At 41.3% G+C, this 20111-nt stretch overlaps 1 protein-coding gene and 1 long non-coding RNA gene across 3 annotated transcripts in view; one reads left to right on the top strand and one right to left on the bottom strand.

The window, feature by feature from the left end:
- Positions 1 to 244: 244 nt before the first annotated feature.
- On the bottom strand, positions 245 to 5531 carry LOC126050351 (uncharacterized). Its single transcript, XR_007509522.1, has 3 exons — positions 5420 to 5531; positions 550 to 673; positions 245 to 288 (listed from the first exon to the last, which is right to left on the bottom strand). It is a non-coding gene; the product is annotated as an uncharacterized LOC126050351 (long non-coding RNA).
- Positions 5532 to 6805: 1274 nt separating this feature from the next.
- PCDH11X (protocadherin 11 X-linked) overlaps positions 6806 to 20111 on the top strand; it is a 511855-nt gene continuing 498549 nt past the window's right edge. For both annotated transcript variants that reach the window (XM_049828047.1, XM_049828048.1), the window contains exon 1: positions 6806 to 7330. The gene's annotated coding sequence lies outside the window, so the exon portion shown is untranslated. The remainder of the gene's footprint in view (positions 7331 to 20111) is intronic.

The following is a 20111-nucleotide window of genomic DNA, read 5'->3' as shown; positions in this document are numbered from 1 at the left end:
TTAAATGACTTGCCAAAAGCCAGATTGAAGAGAGTACCCTGGTGGGAAAGAAAGATGGGTCTTCCAAGATCCAGATTAGTATCTGATTTACTGCAGTCCTGTTGTTCTCCAGCTACAGGTATTGCAAAAAGGCATTCTAAGCTCTAGGGGGGCCAAGGGAAGGAACTGCACTAAACAGACAAGAATGGCCAGTTTTCTGTTTGAAATCCTCTTGAAAACTATCCATTTACAATCTTAGAAAACTCCCGTGATAACAGTGGGGCTTTTCTTCAACATCTTTGTCACCGCCTACAAATAACTAATCAATGTTTTGTAATTGATAGGATATACAGCTGAATCAAGGATACTTTCTCGACAGTCCAGCTAAAATCGTCAGTTTATGTGCAAACTTTGTCTCAGTAGCATCCTTAAAACTGTGTTTCTTGATGCATATAGTTGTTGTGTCATAGAATTGCTTCTCTGTCCATAAGCCAGAGGAATAGTTGCCAGGGTAGGTATCTACCTGTTTTATTATTGCCCTACGTAGCCACAGGGAGAAAAATTGCTTACCTTGGGGTGTCCACTTCCATCATCACTTCTGTCCAGAATACACAGCTCATTTCTGTACTTGTGGTCACAAATTCAAAATCTCAATCATGACTCTAGCTGATTATTCTTTAATTGCACAATTCAGCTGAAAGAAGAATAAAGAAAAAATATTTATTTAAGGCCAACCAATATTTGAAGCCCTATAATGAATATTAAATAGTATTTAATAATGTTTATATGTTAAAATGGGTTAAACAAGCCACTAAAATAAGGAGGGGGGGAGGGGGGGGAGAAAAAAGGATGTGACTTTTCATACTACTAAGTAAAATATCCTGTAAAATATCCTGAAGGTTTATGGAATTTTTTTTTTTCTTTTATAGGAAATCACTTGTAATTGCATTAACTCAGAAGGAAATTTATATTTATAACGGCAGGTAACAGAATAGCCTTTTAGTATCTTTTGTTTTGACTATTTGAATAGATATGCAATTCTGTTAGTGTGCATCATGCTGAAATTTATAGTTTTCCAGTACAAGCTAATTTAAAATAATGAAAAAATATTGTTTATTCTAGCATTTTTGCATGTCTAGACTGCTTCTTAAACACAAGCTGTGCTGTAAAGTACAGCAAAAGACACAATATACTTCAGCTTTCTTAGTTTGTCTCTATTTTGCAAGACATAAATCCCCAAACACTCTTAAAGATGCAGAGAACAACACAGTGTAACACTTGTTAAGTTTACAAAATTAATTTAAATGAACAGTTTCTGCAGATTTTTATTACTCAAGTAATTTCCTGTTATCAAGGACAGATGACAAGTATTTGTTATACAAAAGGTATTTCATTAATGCCTAGGTTAAAGACTTGGTCTAATTTTTATCTTATTTAAGTCCTCTTAAGATATCACCTGTACTGACATCAATATCGTAGCTCCTGACTCATCTAATCAAGCAGGGAAATGGGTCCACAAACTCCTGCTTGTGCACTGAGTTCCATTTTGAGTCTTTCTAACCTCTTGTCTTGGGCACCCGTGCCAAAGCCATGCCCTTTCGGTATGTGTGCGTGAACTCTCAAAATGTGCAGTATAAAAATTAACGTATTTTATAAATAATTCATGACATTTCAAAAACATTGTCACTTGACAGCCGAGATGATAATAAAATTAGTATGTTCTACCTCCCGCTGTTAGGTACCGGACTGCCAAAGCTCCATATTGTAATCGTTCTGGCAATAGCCTTGCAAGACGATAAACACCACTGGTGCCTGCCTGGCTCTCCCTCAAAAACGTATGTATTTAGGAGTTGTGACACTTCGTTGTGGTTTAACCCCAGCTGGCAGCTAAGCCCCACACAGCCGCTCGCTCACTCCCCCCTGGTGGGACGGGGAGAGAATGGGAAGGGTAAAAGTGAGAAAACTTCATGGGTTGAGATAAGGACAGTTTACTAGGTAAAGCAAAAGCCACGCACACAAGCAGAGCAAACCAAGGAATTCATTCTCCACTTCCCACGGGCAGGCGGGTGTTCAGCCACCCCCAGGAAAGCGGGGCTCCGGCACATGTAATGGATACTTGGGAAGACAAACACCGTAACTCCAAATGTCCCCCCCACCTCATTCTTCTTCCCCCAACTTTATATGGTGAACATGACATCCTATGGTCTGGGATATCCCTTGGGTCAGTCGGGGTCGGCTGTCCCGGCCGTGTCCCCTCCCAACTCCTTGTGCCCCCACAAACTACTCGCTGGTGGGGTGGGGTGGGAACCAGAACAGCCCTTGACTCTGGGTAAGCACTGCTGAGCAGGAACGAAAACATGTCCGGTTTATCAACACCGTTTTCAGCACAAATCCAAAACATAGCCCCATACTAGCTACTAGGCAGAAATTTAACTCTGTCCCAGCCAAAACCAGCACACCTTTCTAAAAATAATTCAGTCTTAACTTCCTACATACTATCAATAGATGTATAATGTCTCCAATCTTGGAATGGAAGGAATAGGTACCATACAGCCATGTGACAATTGTTCACCTAGATTGTGGCTGTAGGGATTTTTTTTTTAATATGTCTCTATATACTGTGTATATATATATATATATGTATATACTGTATTTGACCTAAAGTGATTTGACCTGAAGTTATGCCAGTTTGTTGGTGGAAAAAAAATTCTACAAATAATTTAGAAAAAATGATCAGCCATTGTAAACTACAGACCACTGCAAAAAGCGGGACACTGAGAGACCCACCGTTTGTATTCATTATGAAGTCCAGATACAGTATCAACTGGCATTTATGAAGCATGGTGCAACGTAGATAAACATTGCTCCTAGAAAAGATAAAACTTGGGAATTTCCATTATTGAGAAGCAGGAGTAAGACCAGTGCTAGTGCTCAAAAATCCCAAGTGGGGATTTATTTTACATTTCCAGTAAATGGGGATGAGGAAAAAGGAAGGAGAAGAAGCTATTGTTCACATAAGTATATGCAGAATGAAAGCCTTACTCGGGACTGAGGCAAACTCCTAGGAAAAGATGTGGTACAGTGTAGTTGCAGTTTGTTTTCTGAGTTTTTCTGTTGCTCTGACAGGAGCAGAACTATGTGAGGCCTTCAGCAGAGAAAGAGCTCCAACTGCATCTGTCAGTCTGGTGAAAGTAGCTCCTTTTAGTTCCCTGCACCAGCCCCCACATATACCCCATTCCCAGTAGTGAAGGGAAGGCTTGCGTCTCTCATTTTCTTGCATAGAGACATGAAAGCTAATTACAATCTTTCTTCAAGACTGTCATCTACAGTGGCCTCTCCATGACTTATCTGGGTGACCAAAGAAAGGCTACTCCAGCAATAGATTTTACGTGACCTTTGCAAAAATGCTGAGAATTCGTCCTACGGGCAGTGCATTTTTATTAAGAGGTTATTCCACGATGACTGTAAAGCCAGTAGTTGTATAATATCTATGAGACTTTTCTCCTTACATTTTGAGAAGTTGATAAAAAAAAATCAGTGTCTGTGGGAAGGGGAACATGATAATTGCAATCAGGGAAAGACAGGGACAGCCCCCGTTCTGCAAGGCAGCAGCCTGCCTGCAAGGCAACCGTCACCAAAGTCACAGGGACCTGCCAGCACACAAATCGCTCTAAATCAGCCACAGCGCGTACAGCATCCCGAGGAATCGGCTGAAGGTGTTATATGGAAACCATATTTCCGAGTTTTTTTCTGGTAAGTGCAAGTTTTAGAAAGGAAGCAAGCTTGACCTTCACACTATGCAAAACTTTGGCTCTGGTCCTAGCTCTTTTCACATGTGAATAGTTCCTGTGGGGCCTCTTCATGTGCTTAGAGTAACAAACAATTTCGGGATTCAGACCTTGATCTGAATCAAGGGTAGCAGCAATACCTTCCGACATGCAGAAATGTTTCTGTTCATAGCAAAGCAATGCATTTGCTGCATGGACAGAGCTAATCTTACTCTGTCTTTGACCCTCCATTTTCACAAGGTAACTGCTTTGGTTTGTAACAGGGTTTTGCCCTTTTCAGGGGTACCAGTTTGCCTCCAGTATTGGTTAAATAACCCATCTACTCCTTCCACCTTTTTCTTTTTTTACATGAAATAACAATTTTCACTAAATTTGACTTCTGGGTGTGTATTTCAAACATAGTTGAGGCTTAACGGCTGGATCCATTGTAGCTTATCCTTAGACACCAGTTTGAAAAGCAGGATGGGTCATCCCCCCAGACACACTGCTTTCCTTTCTGGAATGGCTGATGCTATCGCAGTTGATCGCTCTTGCACAGGACAAACCGTCACGTAGGTCATTTTGTCCACAGTAATATTCAAACTTATTTCTGTTTGTTTGGTTTGTTTTTTGGTTTTTTTTTTTCTCCCAAGTAATAATCTTTATTTTCATTTAATCTGAAGCAAGGAGGACAAGAACAGGACAGTGGCCAAAGAACATGCAGGAATTCCTTTGTCAGTTGCCTCTTCTAAGGTGTAAAATACAGTTGTCTGTTAGGATACGCCTTTTATGGACTTGGCTATTTTAGAAATCCACCGTCACGACAGCTCAATGAAATAGGTATTAAAAGGATTGACAACCCGTCCTAATCTGAATGCCATCAACGTGATGTAAACCAAACACCCATAGCTGCACGCTGGTTTTATTTTTTTGTCCTTTTGTTGATTATATATGCTTTACTTCACATTTTATTATGAAATTTTCAGAAGTATAACTGACTGGTAGGCATTACTGTCAGCATCGTGCTGCACTGCAGCTGGGACATGAACTCTAATTTGTAGGTAGTGTTCTGTTTGTACGTAACGAGGTACCTCTGCTGTCTGTATGCGTGTGGGACAAAACCAATGGAGTCACAACTTACTTCACTAAATTCATAGAATTTAGCACCCAGTATAGTGAAATAAAACAGGCATTTGGTCAAAGTCAGGCGACTGAAATACGATATGGAAATATAACCTAGAAGAAAAGGAATTACATCTGTGCAGTAGTATTTTAGTATGGGTAATGGCCATGCAATTGTTCATTCCGAGTCCGTATTCAAAGAATCTCATTGAATAGATGAGTTAACAGGTAAGATGGATACAATTCACTGAATGACTGGGGATTTTTAGAAGCCCTTTTTAGAACTCTCTCATCCTCTCTTATGTACCTTTATTTCAGAGAAATTCTGGCGTTTAAACTATATTTAGCGACAAAAGTGGAGACATCACCTACACCTTGCTACAGCGGAGAAGGTTAAAGCAAGGCGTTTTCGTACTATTTTTAAAGAAGGACACGTGCAAAAATGTGTGCTGTTAGGGTAAGCGCAATTGCCTTTCTTGTTCATCAGACAAGAGTTTAAAACTGTCTCCTCACCCCTCAGCAAAGTACAGAAAAAATGCTGAATTATTTACTAACAATTATTGTGTTCGCTGAGCAGTGCCTACTGCAGGCATCTGGCAAAATCCTGCAAATAATTCAAGATACTCAAATTATTAAAATCAACACCGCAAATTAACTATTAATTGAACCGTGTTTTCACGCAAGCGTCCGTGAGCAGCGGAACTCGCCACCACAACCTCGCTTCGCGACCCCCGATCCCGCACGTTACGCGAACCGACTTGGCGAAGCCCGGGCTCTCCTCCCCTCCGCGACCCCCCGCTCTCGCCGCAGCTGCAGGCGGGCCCCGGGGAGCCGCCTCCCGGGCCGGGGCCCGGCTCCCACCGCCGCGTCCCCGCGGGCCGGCCCCCGGCCCGACCCGCCTGCCCTTCCTCGGGGAGCGGGGGCCCGGCCCGACGGCCGCCCGGAGGCCGCCCGGAGGCCATCCCAGCCCGGCGCCGCTCTCCCTCCCTCCCCTCCCTTTCCCTCCCGGCCGCCCGCCCCCTCGGCGGCTGGTCCCCCGGCCGAGGCTGCCGCAGGACCCGCCGCCGCCGGCTCGGCTCTCCCGGCCTCCCCGCGACCCGCGGCCCCGAGGAAGCGCCCGCCGAAATCCCGCCGCGGGGGGGGGAAGGCGCCGCCGAGCCCGGGGAGCGCGTCCCCCCCCCCCCCCCCCCCCCTTCCCCCGCCGCGCCGTCCCTGCCCGGCGCCCCGCAGCCTCCGAGCGGCGGCGGCTGCTCCGCAGCGGGGCTCCGCCGGCGGCCGCGCCGGCCCCGGCTCGGGCTCCGCGGGCAGGGGTCGCTCTCCCGGCCGGGGCCGGGCGGAGAGGGCTCCCTTCCCCCGCCCGCGCCGCGGCGCTGGTGCCGGCGGGGAAGCCCCGGGCGGGGAGGGAGGCAGGGGCCGAGCCGAGGGCCGGGCCGGGCCGCCCCCCCCCCCCCCCCCCCGGCCCCGGCGCCGGGCGGCACCGCCGGCCCCCTCCGGGGCGGTGGGGGGGGGCGTGGGGTGTGCGGGAGGGGCGCGCCGGCGGGGACCGGGGCCGCCCCCCGGCGAGGCGGCGGAGCGGCCACGCCGCCGCTTTCGGGGGATTCTCCGAGAGGAGAAGGCAGGGCGGCCGCGGGAGGGGGAACCCCCCTCGGCTCGGCTATTCGCATCCCCGGTGTCGCTCCTCCTCCTGGCGCTGATGTCAGCCGCGGGGAGGGCCGGCTGGCAGCGGCAGAGCGGGGCGCGGGCGGCCGCGGCAGAGCCGAGCCGGAGCCGGAGCCGGAGCCGGAGCCGGAGCCGCCGCCGCCGCCGCCGGGACAGCGCGGGCTCCGGGGCGCCGCCGGCAGCGCAGCCCGCGCCCCCAGGGGCGCCGCAGCGGCCGCGCCGGGCCAGCAGCCAGCCCCGCCGGCCGGCGGGCGAGCGCCCAGCGGCGGCGGCGGCGGCGGCTTTACCCCCGCGGGGGCGGACCCGGCGCTCGGCTCCGCTCCCCTCGGCCGCCCGGCGAGGGGAGGTCTGGCCGGGCTGCGCCGCGGAGCGGCCCCGAGTTGAGAGTCTCTGCGCGCAACTTCGGTTCCGCGGCAGGACCTCTGCGGAGGGGCGCGGGGCTTGCAGGGCGCGACTGCGTCTCCATCCTTTTGCAGCTGCAAAAGCAAACCATTAACTAAACCCAACAGAAATAAAACAAACTCAGGCTTACCTAAAAGTTAGGATACCTATTTTTGTTTTAAAAAATCCGCCCCCCCCCCCCCCCCCTTCTTTTACAATTTTATTCCCTATGTGGGAGTCGCTTATGAATCGAGCTCGGCACACTGCATGGGAAGAAGCGGCTTGTGTTTTGGATCGAGGATTTGCTGTTGCAAAGCGGTCTAACTTCCATGCAGTGGGGCAGCCTTCGCTACTCTAAACGCCTCGATGCTGTGCTGAGGAGCCCATGTAGATTGACATCTTGTGCAGAGAAGGCACTGAAGGTAAGAAGGGGGCTTGGGGAAAGGAGGGGTTTTGCTATCTTTTTGTATGATACCTTTTGTCCAGCATCCCCCTTTCAGCAGAGCATCAGCAGTTCATCCAGAGCAGTATGGATAGGCTGGAACTGATCGAGTATAAGGAAAGTCTGCTCCTGTGAAAAGTACGTGGAGCTCACAAGTGACTGCAAAAGATGTATTTCTTTTTAGTCGGATAACATCGCACGTTTATGATCTGTGCTCAGAGCGCAGACAGTCAGCTAACTCACATAGCTCAGGAATGAGGAGATCTACGGTCTCGGTCTCTGATGGGCAGTTTGCATTGGCTGCTGCATTTTGTTGAATGTGTACCCCCCACTACCTCCCTAGAGCATCCCATCATCCTGTTTGATTTGTTGTTTTTTGCAGATATAGTGCCTACTATTAATGAGAGAGGGAGAGGGAGAGGGGGAAAAAAAGCCAAAAAACATATGGAACATTTTATTGATGTGATCATAATCCTGTAATGGAGATTGCATTAAATGAGGATTGCATCAAAATGCCTAGCTGCTGTGGAGAGAAGAGAAAGCAAAAACTGTGCTGGATTGTAAATGAAGTTCTTTGAAGGATTTTCTTGAACCATGGAGGGATGTCTGTAAGCTTAAAGTTGCTGTATATGTGGAGTACTGGAATGGGATAAAAAGCAGATCAAGCTGAAATATGTTTTCATTTACTCAAGCTCTGGATACGGTTAGAAGTGGTTAGAGGCATTGCAGTGATGTCCAATGAATTCTTGGTTTCGGCTATGGAGACCGCAGAAAAGCAAGGAGAGAGGAGAACACAGAAAGGCAAGGAGAGAATTTTACCATTTGGGGAAGAGAAGGATGGTTCATTTCTGACTTTTGCCATAATGGCACAAAGCTTACAGCCTGCTGGTTACAAGCAGAAACCTTGTAGGCGATCTGGAAAGCAGAGGATTTATCCCCCTTTCCTTTTGCAACCTCGGTGTAGTTGCCTGTAAGAAGTAGCTGCGAGGTGTGTGTCAAGAGGCAAACAAGGACTTATTTGCCCCTCTCGGACACTGAAAGAAACTGTAAGCTTGAGAGAGATGGAGTCGACTCATCTGATCCTGTCTTTCTGAGCTTGAGTTGATAATACATTTTGAGTAATTGTTGCTGCTTATCTCAATTGGCAAAGGAGGGGAGAAGATGCTCAAGTTTATTGAACCAAAGCAGAGCTGAGGACAGTAGATATTATCAACTCTCCCTTGCAGTCCTTCTGTGCTAAATTTTATTCTGGCATAGCGACCTGAGCCACAAAGAGCACCTTTTCAAGCCTTACTGAAAGGAAACCTAAAGAGAACAAAAAGATTAAGCCAAAGATAATTCTCAACTTTTTGCTTGTCAGCAGTGGAAGTAGCATTGATCTGTCAGACTACACAGGTCAAAAGAGGTAAGATAGGAAAAAAGTTATTTATTTGTTTACTAACATTTCCACACACACAAAGTTAGCATACAAATAAACCTCACAGAGTGGGAAAGCACCATTTCTCAGAACCACCTAAGTTACAACTGATGTAAGCAGCAGATAAATTCCTGTAAGAATACTCAACAGTGCTTATCTGCAACTGCAAAAGAGCTGGCTAAATACAAAATTATATAGAATAAAACAAAACCAAATATCTGATGTTCTCAGAAGTAATTTGTTTTCCCATTTGGGTTGTGTACAGTATCTGAGGTAATAGCTCCACAGTTCAGTCTCTCTCTTGCTGTAAGATTTGGCATAAAGTTGAGACGGAAACACTTATCTTAAATAAAATGAGGAAAAGCAGAGTAAGTGTATTGAGTTCCTCTTAAGCATTTTATTTTGGCAAAAGATGACTTTTAGTGCATTGTAAGAGATGGGTTTAGAATATTCATGGGTAAACTCCAGGGAGCTTAGTGTTAGCTCAGTAGGCAGAAGGTTCTTCCTCTAAAGAGATATCTGGAAAAGATGTGTTTAAATTTCAAGCCATATTCAGTTGAGACTCTTGGTTCCCACATTTTAAAATCATTTGTTATGCTTCTTGGGGGAATGATGCTTAATCTGGAAAATAAAGCAAGTATTCCTAGCTCACTTTTTTTTTTTTTTAATAGAAAGAGCAAGCAGTGTGCTTTAATTGTACTTCCATATGTACAAATGTTCCAGATTTGACTCTATTTTTTATCAAATAACAGCTGAGGGAAAATTTGTCTTTCGAAACCATGGTTATCCATGCAGATCTTGGTCTGTATTTGTGCTACAGAAGAACTCTGCTTCATGGCTGCATTGTTCATCCTTGCAGCATTTCTTTAAATGTGAGCCTTGCTATAGTTAAAGGATAATTTATATTCAGTGTAGTACTGTCTGCTCAGTGGAATTGGCTTTATACATCACAGCCTCTGCAAAAAAGGAGATCAAAGATCTGAACCTGTGGTCCTGTATTGCATTTGTATTCTACATGGACTTGAGTAATCTTATACTGGAGCCATTCACACTCCCATAGTTAAGCATATGCCAGTCTTTCCATTAAAACACCCATTTTCGTAGTAATTTAACAGCTAGTTTTAAAGATGGGCCCTAAGCTTAACTTAAACACATTCATGTAGTTAAAAAAAAAAAAAAAAAAAAAATCCTAAGCAATGAATTATATTAACAATTGGCATTTGCTAATAGAGCACTGTAAAGCTGAATGTATGGAAAGCTTAGTAGAAAATGACACCTGCCTGAAAAATTTAGAGATGAAAAGGGGCAAAAACACCCTTTCAGATTTGGAAAGCCCCTTGTGGATCCAGGTGAGTGTTTATACCTGGATTTTAAAGGGCCCTGTGATGCTTAAGCAGGCAGTAGGGCTTTTCTTAAAGGAGCACAGCACTGGCTCAAAACAGGAATTAGTCTTATAGCAGTTTAATGGTTCAGGTTTAGATTGCATGAGAACTAATGCCTTTGGCATTATTCCAGTTAGTTCTTTTGAGGATTAAGTTACAAGAACAACAAAACTCCAAACCTTGTATCTTAACGAGCGAAGTTATCCTTTCAAAAAAGCTGAAAAGAGCCATACAGTTTTGAATACAGTTGATTGTCTGACACAGGTGTGCAAAGCACTTGGGGGATGCTGTGCTAAAGCACACTTGGGAGGTAGCGCACCTGAGACCAGCCCACCGTGTGGTAATCACGCCGTCCACCCCGGCGACGGCCAGTGGGACTAATGGTCAGTTTACACTTCAGCAGAAGCCTTTCTTCTAAAGCGTCCCCAAATCTTTTACAATTGCCTTTCTCAGTTAGATAGCCATCTTCTAACAGTGAAGTTGTCGCTTCATCTCTGCTGACAAAGTCTGTGAATGCTTATAATAACTTTGTGCATATTTCAGGTTAGAAGTTAAAAGACTGGAATTAAAAATACCCGCGGCTTCGATGTTACAGTTGCACATGCTATATAGTACCGCAGTTCAAGTAGTAGGGTCAAGATACAGCTTGCTGTATTCCAAGTAGTTTGTATTGGATGACATAAATGAGTATTGTTTGAATGACAGCTTTGTCATTTAAATAAAAATTCCTAAGGGAGGTTAATAGTCCTCTGTCCCAATTACCTCTTTCTGCAGTGAGATCAGAGGGCATTTGTAACAGTTGTCTCTTCAGTGCGGTGAAGTAGCGGTGACCATATTTTTATTGGGTGTTCCGAAAGTTCGTGCTCCCTGCAAACATACAGGCAAGTAATACGAAGCAGGAAGTTTAAGGTGGAAATGGGAACTTGGTTATCCCGTAAGATCTGCGGGAGACCCCCATTCTCATTATCCAATGGTAACATAAGGAAAATAGGTTTAAAACAGTCTTTTTCAACTGCGCTGTCTGAATTAGTAGAGTGTCTTGCCAGAAAGCACAAAAGCTTCTAGAGCTTTTGCACATTTAAAAGCTCCACTGAAAGAGGAGTTTAAACTGTCCTTAAATATGTCTTTAAGGTGTTATATTGTGAGTAAGAGTGGGATTAGTGGAAAATAGATTTTGAGTGATAACAAAAGTATTTACCACCTCTGGCACAAGTGAAACAAAGACATATATATATTTTAATTTTCAAAAAAACTTTTTAGAAAAAAAATTGCCTGTTTCCAAATAAGGAAAATGAGTAATGTTCTCACAATCAGGCAGTAAGATTTTGTATTTGAATGAAAAAAGCCCCACCAAACCCACATCACTTGCATGGGAGGTTTCATGAAGGTCCAGGGAAAGTTAATGTAAAAATTAGAATACAGATAAAAAAGGCTGTGGAATTTAGTCTGTAGATACAATCAAATCATGGAAGTTTTGACAGTAAATAAGAAACTGTAAAAGGTTTTCTGTAACTGTCATAATTAAGCATTCTTTTTATTTGAAGTCTTTTGTCATTGCCTTTAATAAATACCCTCTTGAAAATTACTTTATTTCAGATACACTTAGAAAATAAATGTTTTCCCATGGATTATGTAAGATTTAGCCGTCTTGATCCAACATGGCCTGAGCCAAAGCTTCCTGCAGCCTGTGAAAAAATTCCTCGCGGAACAGGGCCTTCAATAATTGCTTCTTGCACTACATGACATACATATTTTTAAATTCTGCCACTTGTTTAGGAGTTCAGCATGTTAATGTGGTATAGAAGGCATTGCTGTAGAGGAGTTTTGCTTGCAGGGATGGCAGAATTTAGCCAGCTGCTTTACTAACTTTTCAGGGAAGGTCTTTTAAAGTGACTGTTGTTTTCCTTCATTTAAGTTGTGACAGACTCCACAAGGATTATATAATTTCAAGGGAACCGACATCACCAGATCAGCGGAGAGCCAGATATGTTCTCAGAGAGACACATGAACGTTGAAATTGTTGGAGACTTCCAAATTCAATAGTGAAATTATAAACAGAGGTGGCCCACTGTATTTAAAACCCATCACTCTGGGGTTTAACGTGGCAGTTTGCTGTGCTAAGAAACTTTGCCAGGGGAACATCTTGCATTGTGTACTACTTTGATTTGATATGCTTGTTTTGGGGATGATTTTCTTCCTCCAAGCTGGTCTAGAACTAAGATGTCACTGGTGATGTAGTCTGTTTGTATATCAGAGTTTATCTGTTACATCCTTAAGGACATAGTTTTACTATTTGTGTAAGAATTTAACTAGTAATTATGTGCGCTTTATGCTGTCTACTGAAGTAGCAGGAAATATGTGCTAAAGAGAAAAAAAATCAAGTAAAAGTTTGGAATGCTTTCGGCACAGCATATATCATTTAGCCAACTACTTACACCATCATTGTTACTGCTCTGTGCTATCTTGTTAAATAAATAAATGTATATGTATGAAAATCTATGATCTAGTGGATCTATGTCACATACATGGGCACACTAAAGCCATGGGCACACATACAGTCTTGTTTCCAGCTTTAGTCCCTGGCACATCAGATGCAGACATGCCCACCAAAAGAAAAGTGGAAAAAAGAAAACAGTTGTAAAAAAGTCAGCTGCCTGCCTTTAGCCTTTAGCCTGTAACTCAGATTTCATTAGGTCACATTTTTTGATAATCCTCCTGAGAAAGGAAGTTTCATGACTGTAAGGAGGAACTGAATTTTACCTCTGCTGATGGCAGTCATGGTTTAAACCCATGTTTAGTCATTTATGCAGGTTTTGTGATTGCTTTTGTAATTATAAAAATATGTGTCTTCCTGCCTTTTGACAAACAAGTATGCAACCGTGTGTCCTGACAGGCAAACGGTTACCTGGATCCTTGGTTTTACTTAGGTATGCTGGTAGTTTTCTTCCTGAAATGGAGTGTAGCTTCAACAGGAAGCTTTATGTCAAGGTGCAGGTAGGATTCACAAATTGGAAAGAGATTTTCTTAGGACTTCTGTGACGTTTATGACAAAAGATCTGGACTTGACTTGTCAATGTTAAATAGCCAAAGAGTGTGCCATAGCATTCCCTAAAGAAAGGTGCAGAGGAACTCTAGTGTTTTGAAACTTCATTAAATGGTGACTTAATAGGAACTATAATGTGCGTATATAACTCTGGATTCAAATAATTTGGGACCTGACTGTAGTAGTTTGTTGAGATTACAGTTGCTGCCAGTAATTTATAAATATATGCAAGATATAAGGCATGAAAATAAAGCTATCATTAAATGGAGTAATGGCTTTACTTTGTCAGTCATGTAATTGACCCTTGGAAAATGTACGTGGCAATGTGTTGTAAATTAAGATCTAGAATACAAGGCAACACTAATAATTTGGGGGATGAACATTGGGAATGAAATGCATAAAATTCATTTTCTGTTCATCTTCCTGCGTTGTCCACATGTGAGGCTTTACCAGAACGAATGGATTCCAGCTAAGGCTTTCATATTAGTTTCCTGAAATCGGGACTCTACTACAGGAGATCAGTTAAGTGCTTGTCAGACAAGCGTACGTTCGTGTCTAATTATCAGAGAATTCCTTTTAAAATTCATGTTCCGGAGATCTGTAATTTTATGACTTATTAAAGAAAACTGGATATAAAGTAAATCAAGGGGTTTGGTGTCCGAGTTCGTTTGTTATAGTTTTCTAAGATAATTGAGAATGGTCTTTTCCTCTGGCCAAATAGCAGCTGAAGTAGCAGGTATTACTAGTTTATTGTCTATGAATCTACCATAAACTTGAGGAAAAAAATCACGTATGTGTACATGTGTAATTGTTTATGGCATTAGTTAAATCTGAGGAATGAAATTATAGAAGGGTCCTTAGATACTGGAAAATAAGTGTATTTTCATTGTATATAATCAATCTGGAATAATGATGACTACAAAATGGAACTATCGTAACATATTTGGTATTCACGTATTCTTCCCTGCCCTCTCGTTTTTCATATGTAAGCTCTTTAAAAAGGGAATACATCTAGGAGAACACTGTAAATCAACAAAAAAAAATTTCTTTAAAATACCTCTTCAAAAGGCTACAGAATTGTAGGCCATCAGTTATACTTATTTATTTTTTGACAATATATTCAGTCAAATATCAGTTAGTTTATATCTTTCACAGTTTAGCTTTATCTACAAGAAAATTATTTTCAAGAACTGCTCTGAAAAGTACCCTAAAACGTAATACAAAGTATGTTTGAGGTGAGTTCGCAGAACATTAACTCAAGGTGTTTCAAGCTACAAAGCGGGGGGAGGAGGGGGGGAGAAGGCATTTGGCATATCAGAAAAAAAAAAAAAAAAAAAAAGTTGAGCACTTCAAAAAAAGTGAATGTGAGTCAGAAAGCAAAGACATTAATAGTCTGTGTCAAAGAAATGTATCACTAGTGTGTGTGGTCCGAAACTGTTGTTTTCTTAACTGAGGAATAAGGTTAGGACGTGTCAGACGTTGAGAGCCTTATGATGAGAAATGAACCAGTAACATCTTCTGGCTGTAGTACGTATTGAGCCATGAGCATCACCGAATAATCTGAAGTTTGTGTGCTAGAGGAAGAGATGTTCTTGGTGACTAAATCCCAATGACTCTCTAAAGAGTTTGGATGTTGCCTGTGTCACTTTAGCATGTTTTAATGAAAGCACTTGAAAATTCCTGCTTTCTTCTCCCATCCCTGAAAACAACAAAAATTGAATTTACATGGTGCCCACTCTTTCTCACTTTTAAAATTCGACTGAATTGTTTATTAGAGCATAACACTGTAGAGTGGAAGGATACTTTCTAATAGAAATAGAAGTGTCATTATAACATGTAGGTGAAATCTTGTAATAAGCCCTGCCTCCTTTTTACAACAATGAGAAAACAAGTGTAAAATAATAAAGAATTAATGTTTGTCTTCAATGATACAGAAACTCAGTTTCTTTTGGTTCTCTGAAAACAATGTATCTTTAAATTAACTTTGTTAATTAAAGTTGAAAAGCAGTAAACTAATAATTTGTACCATGGAACGGAGGCAGGACCAATATTTTCAAACGGGCTTGCACAGTTTGGGTGTACAAGTCTCATTTTCAAAGTAAGCTGGACTCTGACAGAGCCTAAAGCTTGTCTGCTTCCAGGAATCTTTTAAGTGTTTTTGAAAATAGTACCATTTTTGTTAAAGACTGTTTATAGTAACAGGTTGTACCTCATCCATGTTTTCTTACATTTCTTTAAATATAAGGAACATTAAACTAAGTCACATCCAATATTCAAAATACAGTGGAATTCAAGGATGATTATTGTACCAAAAACCTAAAAGCAAACTATGAACTTGCAGTCTTTACCAGAGTTGCACAAAATAAACTTTTTAAAAGAATGATTATGTCCTTTTTATCAACTTTATTTTATGCAAACATTTTAAATACTTAGAGAGGAGGAGGAGGAGCAGAAGAATTAGAAAAGCTGTCAGAGAAATGAATCTATTATAGTAAGGCTGTACAGTATCATGATGTGGGTTGAGTTTGGGGCCTGTTACTTCTTATTTAACATTATGTATTTTGTGGCTTGTCAAACAGATACGGTTAAGCATCAACCAGCCCGTACAGTTAACTAACTGTTACTGAGTTGAACCTTCAGCACTGGAAAAAGACCGGGTTATATTTTAAGACAATCACACTAAGCATGAATTCCAGTCAGAAAAAGACACCCTTCTTTACTTTCTGTTCATCTAAACGATAAAATCCCATCAGACAAACTGAGACAATAAAGAGGAGTTAAAACACTGAAGGAAGATTTTAGTAAAAAGGAAAGAACTCGCTGAAATTTGCCTGAATTTATGATAAAAATTGTTTATTTTTATTCATTATAGAACGGTGGACTAAACCTGAAATCCATTGTACTATCCATTAAGTTGGAGAAAAAGGTAAATATGCCAGTAAATTTGTTGTGATAGGGACAGTCTTTTTTTGTGATGGTATTGCATTACACGGCTCAAATTCAGTAAGAAGTTTCTAACAATGTGAATTGAATTTGGATCCAGTTCTGTGTTTGATTAGTGCTTTTTGGAATCACCGTGTAGGGTATTTTTAAATGACCAAATAATATTAATTAATGAAATAGTATTGCTATTTGGGACTGCTTAGCTTCATATAGTGTGTTATACAATTTATTCAGTAGCTGGTTTGGTTGTTTTTTTGTTTTTTTTTTTTTTTTTTTTAAATCTTGCTAACTTAAAGCAGGTTTCAGGTTTTGGTTATTGTTTAACATCAATGGGAAAATATAAAAACCCAGAATACTTTCCTGTTAAGTTTGATGAAAGCTTAATCTTGGCTTCATATAAGTGCCATTTGTTACGAGTCCCCTTACTATCAATGTATTTTTGTTGAACTGCACTTAACAAAAATGAGTACTTAAAAAAAAATGTCCGAATCAAAAATAGTGCCACAGCAGTCTGCAAAAAATGTGTACAGTCTCAGTTCCTTGTATGTAATTCATTTTGGCAGGTACAGTACATTTAGGTTTTATTGTATTATAAACACTAGAAAATCTTGAAAGAAATCATTGGAAAAAGGTTTAGAGTAAGTGATTTAGATGAGGCTGGCAGGTGGTATAGTATGGCTATTGCAAGATTAACTAAATTCTGAAAATTCAGTCACTTCAGAGCATTGGATCTATGTCTTGATTTAGTCATTGCTGAAGCAGAAGTCATCACTTCGCTGATCTGCTGAACTGCGAGACGGTGGTTGATGGAGATATTAATCAATCAACAGAAACTACTTTCTGAAAAAATTGGGAAGCTTCAGTGATTAAAGTGATAACTCGGTCAGGACATCTCTTTAAATGCTGTATATGTGTATATATAATAAATATCTAATACTGTGACATTAAAATATGTCTGATGGGGAAGACAGAGAAAGTGTTGGGAACCTCTAAGGGACAGTGAAGCTGAAATGATGACATTTCAAAATACTCTTGGAAACAGCTTCAGTAAGTTCCTGTAGCAGTACAATACCTGCTGATGAGCCTCACAAAAGTTAGATATGCTCAGATATTTCTTAGTCTGATCGCTGAGGGAATTATCATTTTTAATAGACTATTTTGTGATCTGTAAGAACAGATTAAGGATGTCATCCATCATTTTGTGAACCACAGTTATAGCAGATTTTCCTCTTTCCTTTTCTTCTAATACATACAGTTTTGACTGATGTAGTTCTTACAACCTCAGCCATAGCTGTTTTGGAGGGAGAAACATGGCAAATCCTTTGTGGGTTGGCAACAGCTAAGTTCTTTCTCAGATTTTGGAGATCCTACTCAGTTTTATGAAGGACCCTATAAATGGGAGCCCTAGCTGTAGTTACCTTTTTCTGTCAATATGAAGCATTGCCTGATGTCCTTGATATCAGTGTGATTTTAGGCTGGGTTATGCATGCTATTTGCACTAGATCCTTTGCCACTTTCTATTTTCCCAAACCTAAACTGTGTATTCCTCTGAGTTTCCTAGTGATAAAAAATGTGAATTATTTGAAGCTGCAAGCACATAAGATAATCTTAGTAGTAAACCAAAAGAAATACTTGAAGTGGTTTCTCCTTTTTTGCATACTACAAAAAATGTTCACTTAAAATTCAGAAGAATCCTTGGAAATTTTCAAAGCTTGACCGAAGGCCCTAAGCAACTGAATGTAACTTAGGAGCTTTACGCACGTTTGGCTAGTCAGCATCTCCAGAGGTGTCTTCCAGTCTGAACTTCTCTGTGGTTGTATGAAAAAGACACTGACTTCTCTATGTAGGCCATACCTTTTTGCTTTGTCTTAATTGAGATTTTTTTTTTCTCAACATCAGGAGCTTGCTATGTCCTTGCTGTTCTGGTTGTTCAAGGAGTAGTGAAGAAGTGAGGAACAGGGACAGGAAGAGGAACCTACTAGTGAACAGAAGAGAGCTGTTATTTTTGTTCTTGGATTTGGATCTTAACGTTGTTTGCTATTCCTGTCTGAGTGTGTGCTATCTGGTGTAATTTTGGAGGCCTCCTTGAACTGAGGTTATATAGACAGGCTGCCACTTGAACAAGTCGTCTATTCACTGTCTTTCTACAGAGCTGTTCTGAATGCAGTTTAAAGTACTGCTTTTGATCTATGAAACACTTTTTAGTTTCCTTTCTCTTTCTGAGGAAGACCTGCTGTACATTTTTGTTCTTCTGTAAAAAACAACTGGAAAGCAGAAGCCTCAGTTTTATAAATTGAGCTGAGGGCAAGAAAAGCTGAGACTGATTCTTTTCCCTTAGTCCTGCAAGACCTAAGTTAGTTGACATTCAGAGCTGTAAGACAAACTTGTTAATTCAGTTTTTCCTGAGGGTTTTCTGGAGTGGACACATTAGGTGGTGTAATTTTGTTTGTATTTGTGAAGAGTGTTCTGCTGATGCTTCATGTCGATGGTTTAGTGCTCTTTACTACAAGAGTGTCTGGAGGTTGATTGACAGGTTTCCTACAAAAATGCAAGAAATGCAGTTTCTAGAGAGGGACTTAACAATGCATGGGCTGTGCGGATAGGAGAATAAGATAAGGCTGAGAATAGACAATATTTTTATGGACAGAAATTTAAGTACTTCCACTAGCTATAAGAGAAGACCACAGTAAATGAAGCCGAGGTTCTTACAAATTCTCTAAAAAGCATCTTTACTGTTACAAAAGCTCTAATTGATTCTTTGTTTCATCATGGAATTATTTGTCAAAGCAGGCAGTCGAAACAAAAATTGTGCACTGGAAAGTAGTGCTGAAGGTGCCCGACTCTACACTAGCATTTCATGATTTGTTGTTGTTACAGCTCGCTTAGGCTATTTCTTCATTTCAGGTACTTTCACTTATTTTCCACGCTGTCTGTATAACATGATGTCATTGGTAGGCTTTTAAAATGCCTAAACGGATCATAATACCGCATATGCTAAATTTAACTGAAATTTAGGTTAAAAATTACTTCCATGGGTTTGTGTTGGTTTATTTGGGCCAATTTTAACGGAAAGCTCAGCAGAATAGTGAATGTACTCATTCAATATTTTCCATCTTTGACTCTTGCTGTACCATTTCACTGTCTATTTTGTTTCTGCTGTTTGAACACTTTCTTTCCCTTGAAAAATACTTAGGTGTTAGTAAAATATTTCAATAAATCTCCTCTGTTTGCAGTTCATTTGGATTTGCTTGGTCATTAAATATAGTTGTTCCACAATGATGGACTGTTTCCTTCAGATTACATCGAGGAAAGCTTCTTATCCTAATTATTTGTTTATCTTAATGAGTGTGTGTAAAAGGCTGTATTGCATTTGTACCATTAGACACTTTCAGTCTGATATTTTCAGAACCCTGCAGATGTGGATTTTAAATAAATGTAAAGAGCAGATGGTATACAGGGAAAACTTTGGTAGGCCAAGAAGCTAAATCAAGTTTCCTTGAGTTGCAGGAGGTACCCTACGTAGGGACTTTTTTCCATCACTAGGGAATTTAATAATAAAGTGCTGATCTACAGTATGTTGTAGAATTTCCTAAATATGCGAATATTCTGGAGAAAAAGTGTATGCCGTAGAAAGAGATCTGCAACATGCACTCTATGCTTGTTAGCACATACTTTAGACATGGGGCTTAGGCTTGCTTTGAGATGACCAACCCTGATGGTGCTGAATATAAAAATGTCAATATAATTAGTCATCTCCAGCAGAAAATAATTTTTGCCTTTATTTTTTTTTTTTTTTTTTCCTGGTGTGGAGGAGGGGATGAGCTGGTTTTCAGTTACTCTTTACCACTTAGGTTTTCTATTTTTGCCATTGACTGGGAACATTTACCAATGCCTTTTTGTCCATCTTGTATTCAGGGATGGGCTATTTTGAGACAAATCTTAATAAAAGAAATGCCCTGGTGAACCAGTGTGAACT

Source organism: Accipiter gentilis, chromosome 24 (genome assembly GCF_929443795.1).
Source record: "Accipiter gentilis chromosome 24, bAccGen1.1, whole genome shotgun sequence".
Lineage (NCBI taxonomy): Eukaryota > Metazoa > Chordata > Aves > Accipitriformes > Accipitridae > Astur > Astur gentilis.
The sequence above is the reverse complement of the archived record's forward strand: the minus strand, read 5'-3'. Positions and strand labels throughout refer to the sequence as shown.